The 8453-nt window shown below is 38.1% G+C and overlaps 1 long non-coding RNA gene across 1 annotated transcript; it reads left to right on the top strand.

Annotated features, from left to right (window-relative positions):
• Nucleotides 1-230: 230 nt before the first annotated feature.
• LOC149499083 (uncharacterized) lies at nucleotides 231-2493 on the top strand. The gene is made up of 3 exons (XR_016322934.1): nucleotides 231-715; nucleotides 853-932; nucleotides 2444-2493. It is a non-coding gene; the product is annotated as an uncharacterized LOC149499083 (long non-coding RNA).
• Nucleotides 2494-8453: the final 5960 nt, after the last annotated feature.

Below are 8453 nucleotides of genomic sequence, written 5' to 3'. Positions count from 1 at the left end.
GTGAAGATATTATGAGACAATAGCATCCTCAGTTATTTACACCAGGTAAATTCGAGGATGAATTTCTTTTAAGGGGGGGAGAACAGTAACAGACTGATTTTTTTTTAGTGTCGGTAATAGTGATTTACCGGTCTGTGAATAGTACCATCGGTCCGGAACTTGGTATTATTTTAGTCCGGAAAAATTACTATGCATAGTTAATATTTTATTTACTATTCTTGGAGCATGTTTGCATGATTTAGGTGGGTAGAAAATATTTAATGAATATTTTTGGAGAGTTTATGTATTGAATGCATAATATTTCTAGTGTGGTATATTAAGAAATAAATGAGGAATTATTTTAGTGGAGTTAATTTAATTAATTGGTGGAGTTAAATAAGAAGTAGAAGAGAATTATTTGAGGAATATTTAGAGCCATTGGATGAGATTACTTAGGACTTGATCTTAGCCACACATTTGCATGATTTTAGGAAGTCAAATTTGACTTTGGCACTTAAAGTAAACACCACAACACTTATTTCTTTCTTCTCTTCTCCTTATCCACGCCATCTCCATCTTCTTCCTCTTTCTTTCATTTCTTCATTTTCTTACCTCCAAATTTACCACCAAACTACCTAATTAAATCATAGATTAGTACTTAATTCTTAAGAATTAAGAAGTAGAAGTTGAGTTTGGTGATTAAAACCAAAGAGAAGTGAAGTTACCATTGAAGCAAGTAAGTTGTGGTTTTTGAGTTTTGTGAATTGTTAAGTAGAATTCATGGTTTAGACATGTTATTGATGCATTAAATCATGCTCCAACTATTTCTTTTGTTAAGTTTTGCTTGTAATGTTGATTTTTCATGCTTTGAAGAGGTTGGAGAACCATCCTCAAAGGGGAAAGAGAAAGCCAAGGAGTAAGGCTTTCCAAGCTTTTTCAAGCTTGTTAATAAGGTTAGTGCAATCATAATTTCACTTGTTTAAGTTGTTTTTACATGGTTAGGGTTTTGAATATATTTTGGGAACTTTGTATGTTTTGTTGAAATTGCTGAATTTTAATGTGAGATGTGTTCTGCCGTGAGATTGGAACTCATTTTTGACCCTTTATACTTCCCATTTGTTTCTGACTTCTTCATGAAAGTTGTAGCTCTATTTCTCAGCTTTCCAAAACATATTCTTATGTCCAATTTCAATACTTGTAGCTCAACTTATGAGTGAAATACCAAAACTGGTTCTGTTATGGTGTCTTCCCTGTATATCCGAAATGATTGTCCATTTTGACCACTCAAATGGCAAAATAACGTTTTATGTTCTTCATAAACGTTATAGATTTACTTCTTATCTTTCCAACCCATCCTCTTGTGTCCAAATTGGAGATACATAGCTCCATTTATGGCTCAAACACCCAAACTGACTCTGTTGTGTCGAGCCACATGCATTACTAAATTGAGTGCCCATTTTGACCACTATAATGATAAGATTAGGTTCTGAGTTCTTCATAAAAGTTGTTGCCCTGTGTCTTGAGAATTCTCTCGTTTTGGATTGGTTTCATTTGAGTGTTTGGTGAAGTAGGAATTCAAGAAACATTGGACTTGGTTCTGCTGAATCAGGTCTGATCTGTTGGTCTGTGTTCTGAGCTTTTGTTTGCTATCTTACTCTGAGATCTGGGCTGTGGTCCCTTCTGAACATTTGTATCATTTTGTCTTAGCTTTCTAATGAATCTGATTTCATGCAATTTGGAGACCCATAACTCAATTTATGTGTTAAAAACCCAGCAGAGGTCAAGTTTATGGAAATGCTGAAAAGTTCTTGATTTATGTACTTTTCTACTATATTAAGTATATATACATTTATAGTGTTTTGAGTAAAACTTTTGAACTGATGAGTACTAAATGAAGAGGTTTTGAGTTATAATTATTGCTTTTGTGAAAGAATGTTTTTGATTTGGGCTCTACTATGCATGATTGAAACGTGGTATGATGAGATGGATTTTCTTATTGTGAAGCTATGATCATATGCTAGGGTTATCAGCCCTTATAAATAGGCGGACCCGCTTATTGTGTGATGGGGTGGTGCTTTCATAGGCCATGGTGGTGCTTTCATAGGCCATGACTGTGTGATGGGGGTGGTGCTTTCATAGGCCACGGTGGTGCTTTCATAGGCCATGAGTATGTAATGGGGGTGGCGCTAATATAGGCCATGATCAAATCTGCTTATGTTCATTCTGCATGAGTATGAGCCTTAACGAAAAATGAAATTTTGTTGTTGCTATAAAAGAATGAAGACATATTTGTATTTATAATCTTCTCATTTCTTTCAAAGTATTTGAATTAAATGAATGCAATTTCGGTATTTATATAGTTGAGTAATTTAAGTTTTGCCTTGGCTTTTATTGTTAATTTAATTGTTGGTTATTTAGCACCACTGAGTCTTCCACTCAGCGCGTTGATTTTTATCACGCGCAGGTTAAGAGCGGAGGGTGTTCTTAAAGACCAGAGGACAAGCATCAGAGTAGTGATCACATTTTGGGTAGGATATTTTGTAAATGGTGATTTTTGGCATGTATGTAAAGATTGTATTATGGAGGTTGTATATAATAAGTTTATAATGTATTAAGAGTTATGATTATTGAAGGAAATAACATCTTATTATATTTTTGGTGTATGATGATTATATATTCCTTGAAAAGAATGTGTTTAGACTATGATGCGTATGTTGATGGATATTTAGAAGTGCTTGTGGCATGTTATATTGAATTGGAGTTTTGGGGTTTGGAGAAAATTGGAAGTGTGTATATTTTCTTTGTGTGGCAAGTTAATTTTTAGGGGAAACTCTTGCGAAATTTTCGTAGGAATTTCCTTAAATATTATTTTCGTTAACAAAAAAAAAAAAAGAAAAAAAAAAAAACAAAACAAAACGTTAATTACTTGCCTCCTTATGAAAATTTAACCACTTCTAATCTGTGATCTAGCTTTAATAAGTGACATAAGACGGTGCTCCGGCACCGATTGTGGCATCCGCCGTCTGGTTCTCCGGGATTGGCCGGCGGGTGTGAACCCCTCCCCAAAATATCATGGGCATATGAATGCATGTGACTAAGGAAGAAATGCACGTGAATGAATGAGTCGCCACCTTGTTTAATTGTTTTAGGGTAAACTAGGAAAAACCCTAAGTGACTCCAATTTTAATTAACCTAGTTACTAGATTAATTAGCCCAATGTCTAAGGCATGGTATGCAAACCCGAGATGGATCCCGAGACTATGTCATGCTGCTAAACTAACCAAAATGAATGAATGTTTGCTTTGCAAGGAAAATGAAGTAATTGGACCAAATGAAATGTTTGAATGAATTCGACTTGCCACTCGGGGTGAAATCCCGAACGTGCCTACGTACTTCCGTTTGAATGGAAGATCAAAGTCAACGTAGTTCGATAGGCCTTCTTTGAAGGGCTTTGAATGGGATGCTTAATGCATGAGTGTGTATATGCTTTGTGCATTTTTGTTTAGGCATTCTGCCAAAGAATTGATTGTTTTAGGCATTTGTTGCCAAAATGTTGATTGGGCAATTTTATTGCCAAAAATTGACTGATTTAAGGCTTTTAGCCAAAAAAAATTGATTTAGGCAATTTGATTGCCAAAATGATTGATTTTAGGCGCTTGTCGCCAAAATGATTGATTTTAAGGCTTTTAGCCAAAAGATTGGTTAGGCGATTTGTCGCCAAAATGATTAAGGCATTTGTGCCAAAGGTGTTTTGTTGGGCGATTGTCGCCAAAATGATTAAGGCAATTTTATTGCCAAAATTGATGATTTGAGGCTTTTAGCCAAAAAGTTTGATTTAGGCAACTTGTTTGCCAAAAGTTGATTGGGCGTTTGACGCCAAAAATTGATTTAAGGCTTTTAGCCGAAAAGAGTTGATTTAGGCAATTGTTGCCAAAAAGTTGATTGGGCGATTGTCGCCAGAATTGATTGATTTAAGGCAATTGTGCCAAAATGTATTGATTTAAGGCTTTAAAGCCAAAAGATTGATTAGTTTTAAGGCATTTTGCCAAAGCTTTGATTCAAGCGATTTGTCGCTATGAAAAAAGAATTAATTCTCACTTGTAGGCAATTTGTTTGCCAAAAGCGATTATTAAAGGCTTTTAGCCAAAATATTGCTTTAAGCGACTTGAAAACTGATTAATTCTCACTTGTAGGCAATTTGTTTGCCAAAAGTGATTTATTAAAGGCTTTTAGCAAAAATTTTGATTTGAGCGATTTATCGCTGAAAAACTTGATCAATTCTCACTTATAGGTAATTTGTTTGCCTAAAGTGATTAATTAAATTGAAATATAGGCAATTTATTGCCATAATAAAAAAAAGTGTTTAATTAGGGCCTTTTAGTCACAATTATTGATTAATTAGACTTAAGCCAAAAACTGTTCGAGATAAAGGCAATTTCACCATAGTTATTGATTAACTAGGCTTTTAGCCAGTATTGTCGAATTTTAGGCTTTAATACCACGATTATCGATTAACCGTGCATCTAAGCTTAATTTTATTTAATTGAGGCAATTTGTTTTCCTAGTGGATGATATGAATGCATTTATGCAGTTATAGAATTTAGGAGGAGTAGAAAAGAAGCATGCATGAAGTGCTAAAATTAAATAGATAGAGTTTAGCTTGTGTACCTGATTTAGTCGACGGCCACTTCTTAACTCCAGGTTAAGCTCCTCGTTAAGGGAAATTAATTAATTTAATTTAATTTTAATGACCAAATATCAAAACAAAGAAAGCAATAAAATCTAGCTAAAATGCAAGAAAGCAGTAAAGAATTCGCAAGAAGCGAGAGGGAGAAGGAGCGTCCGTCAACACAGACTGAGTGAGGAAAAAAGGAGGCCCGAGGCCTGTATTTATAGGCGCAAAATGGACTGTTTCTGGCGGCCGGGCCGCCAAGTCTCGGCGGCCCTTCCGGCGGTCGGGCCGCCGAGCCAGGCTGTCCAAGACTTTCGTTTCTAAAATCGATCCTATGAAGTATCTTCAGAAGACACCTACTCTAGAAGGACGGCTGTCCAAGTGGCTAATTCAGATGTCCAGTGTAGATTCAGAGTTTGTCACGAAGAAGACGATCAAAGGTCGGGTTGTGGCGGAATTCCTGGTAGAGAATCCAATTGCAAATGATGAATCATGGGAATTGAAATTTCCTGATGAACATTTGTTGTGTGTTGAAACAGGGCTTGGAAGTTGTACTTTGATGGATCAGCCAACAGAAATGGAGCCGGAGCTAGTATCGTGATAGAGGCACCTAATGGTGAGGTCACAATAATGTGCAAAAGATTGTTGTTTCCGATCACCAACAATATGGCTGAATATGAAGCGTGTATCATGGGAATGGAGGCTCTTCTTGCATCAGGTGCTAAGGAAGTCGAGGTGATAGGAGATTCACTGTTGGTTATCGAACATGCTAATGAGAGATGGAAGGTGGAAGAAGAAAGGTTGAAGCCCTATGTTGAGTACTTGTTGAAGAAGGCAGCACTCTTTGATAAGATCACCTTTACTCACATAGGAAGAATTCATAACCGAATTCCAAATGCCTTGGCAAACTTAGCATCAGCTTGGCAGGATTTGAGTAAAGTCCCAAAGAAGCCATTCATCATTACCGTAGCAAACATCCCATGCTATGAAGAACATTTTATGAACCAGGTTGAGTCAGAGGAAGAACCTTCGTTTATGGATATCCTGCGGTACATGAAAGACAGAACCTTTTCTGATGACGCAACAAAGGAAGACCGGTCAGTTCTAAGAAAAATGGCTTTGAGTTATGTCCTGGCCGATGGTGAACTATATAGGAGGGCCTGGGATGGAATGCTGCTCAGATGTGTAGGTAAGAAGGAAGGAGAAGAAATAATGAAGAAAATCCATGAGGGAGTCTGCGACACTCATTTGAGCGGCATAAGTTTGGCCAGAAAAATCATTAGGCAAGGCTATTTTTGGGTGCAAATGGAAGGTGACTGTGTCAATTATGTACGTCATTGTAAAGCCTGTCAATACCATGATAATAAAAGCCATTTGCCTGCTGTTGAACTCCATCCGACGGCTCCTTCTTGGCCTTTTTTAGCATGGGGTATAGACATCATCGGCAAGATCACGCCAGCAGCATCGAATGGTCATCAGTATATCTTGGTTGCAGTAGACTACTTTTCTAGGTGGATTGATGCTCAATCCTACAAGACCTTGACTGCCAAGCAAGTGGCTAGATTCATTGAGCATAACATTTTCTGTCGTTATGGTGTTCCCCATCACATAGTTACAGACAATGGTTCTCATTTTCAAGCAGACGTCGGTCAGTTGCTATATAGGTATAAGGTTGAGCATCACCATTCTTCTCCTCATCGACCTCAATGTGAATACTCAAATTTTGAGGCTCGAAAAGCCAGTTTTCCCGGACTGCGAACAGTCCGGTCGGACCAGAGGCCATTTTGGAAATTTAGCGAAAGTATGCCAATATGGTACTTAAAACGTCCGGGACGTCGCGAGGATCGCGGAACTGGTCCCGGAATATTTTTTGGAGGTCCGAAACTCCAGAAAAAGCCTCCGGAACGTAAAACTAGAAAGTCCGCCGGCCGCGGCGGTGGCAGCAGCCGCCCTTCACGGCGGCGGCAGCCTCTATCGCCGGCGGCAACAGCGGCTCCGGCCGCCGTCGCCGTGGGTTCGGCAGCCCAAGCCGCCTGCCTCCGGCGGCCGAGTCGCCGAGCTTCGGCGGCCCAGCCGCCGGTCTCCGGCGGTCGAGCCGCCGAGCCTCCGGCGGCCCAGCCGCCGAAACAGTCCGAAATTGCCTATAAAAGCAGCCCCGGACCTTCTGTTTTCGACACTCAGTCTGTGTTGACGGACGCTCCTTCTCCCCTACGCTCCTTGCGATTCTTTACTGCTTTTCTGCATTTTAGTTTAGCTTTAATTGCTTTCTTGCTTTGTTAAGTGGTCATTAAAAATCAAATTAATTAATATTACCTTAACGAGGAGCTTAACCTGGAGTTAAGAAGCGGTCGACGATTAAATCAGGTACACGAACTAAACTCTGCCTATTTAATTTTAGCACTTCATGCATGCTTCTTTTCTACTCCTAATAATTCTACAATTGCATAAAAGCATTCACGTCAATCATTAGGCAAATAAACTGCCTCAATTAAACAAATTTAGGCTAAACGCCCGGTTAATCAATAATCGTGGTGATAAGCTTAAATCCGACAATATTGGCTAAAAAGCCTAGTTAACCAATAACTATGGTGAAATTGCCTTTATTTCGAACAAATTCGGCTTAAGTCCAATTAATCAATAATTGTGGCCAAATAGCCTTCATTACACACATTTTTTCTTGGCAATCAATTGCCTACATTACAATTCAGTTAATCAATTTTTGGCAAACCAATTGCCAATAAATTAGATTAACCACTTTTTAACGACAAATCGCTTAAATCAAAAGCTTTGGCAAAATGCCTTAAAATTAATCAATCTTTTGGCTAAAAGCCTTAAAATCAATCATTTTGGCGACAATCGCCTAAAATCAATCATTTTGGCAATCAAATTGCCTAAATCACTCTTTTTGGCTAAAAGCCTTAAAATCAATCATTTTGGCGACAATCGCCTAAAATCAATCATTTTGGCAATCAAATTGCCTAAGTCACTCTTTTTTGGCTAAAAGCCTTAAAATCAACCTTTTTTGGCAACAATTGCCTAAATCAAATCTTTTTGGCTCAAAGCCTTAAAACCACATTTTCGGCAGCACATGCCTAAAAATCAATCAATTCTTTGGCAAAATGCCTAAACAAAAATGCACAAAGCATACACACACTCATGCATAAAGCATACCCATTCAAAGCCCTTCTAAGAAGGCCTATCGAACTACGTTGACTTTGATCTTCCATTCAAACGGAAGTACGTAGGCACGTTTGGGATTTAACCCCGAGCGGCAAGTCGCAATCACTTAAAATTGGTTCAAATTACATTAATCACTTTGCAAAGCATTCATTCATGGTTAGTTTTGTCAGCATGACATAGTCTCGGGATCCACCTCGGGTTCGTAGACCATGCCTTAACGTTGGGTTAATTAATCTAGTAACTAGGTTAATTAAAATTGGAGTCACTTAGGGTTTTTTCCTAGTTTGCCCTAAAATAATTAAACAAGGTGGCGACTCACACATCACGTGCATTTCTTCCTTAGTCACATGCATCCATATGCCATGATGTTCGGGGAGGGGTTCACAGTTTGGCGACTCTGCTGGGAAATTATGTAATCATTTTGCATAAAGTTGACTACAATTGTTGTGTAAACTAATCCGCCCTTCTTTAGGGTATTATTTACTATGCTTTGTTTTGCAGGGTACCCCAACAGAAAAAAATCCAGTATTCTTTCTTTAAGAATACGGGATAAGGAGAATTTGAACTTGATTGTACAACTAAATTAAAACATTTTTAATTTGTTGATTTATTTGCACGATTG

Source organism: Jatropha curcas, chromosome 1, assembly GCF_041381405.1.
Source record: "Jatropha curcas cultivar XTBG-Jc1 chromosome 1, XTBG_Jcur_1.0, whole genome shotgun sequence".
NCBI classification, from domain to species: domain Eukaryota; kingdom Viridiplantae; phylum Streptophyta; class Magnoliopsida; order Malpighiales; family Euphorbiaceae; genus Jatropha; species Jatropha curcas.
Note: the sequence above shows the minus strand (reverse complement) of the source record. Positions and strands in the feature narration are given on the sequence as shown.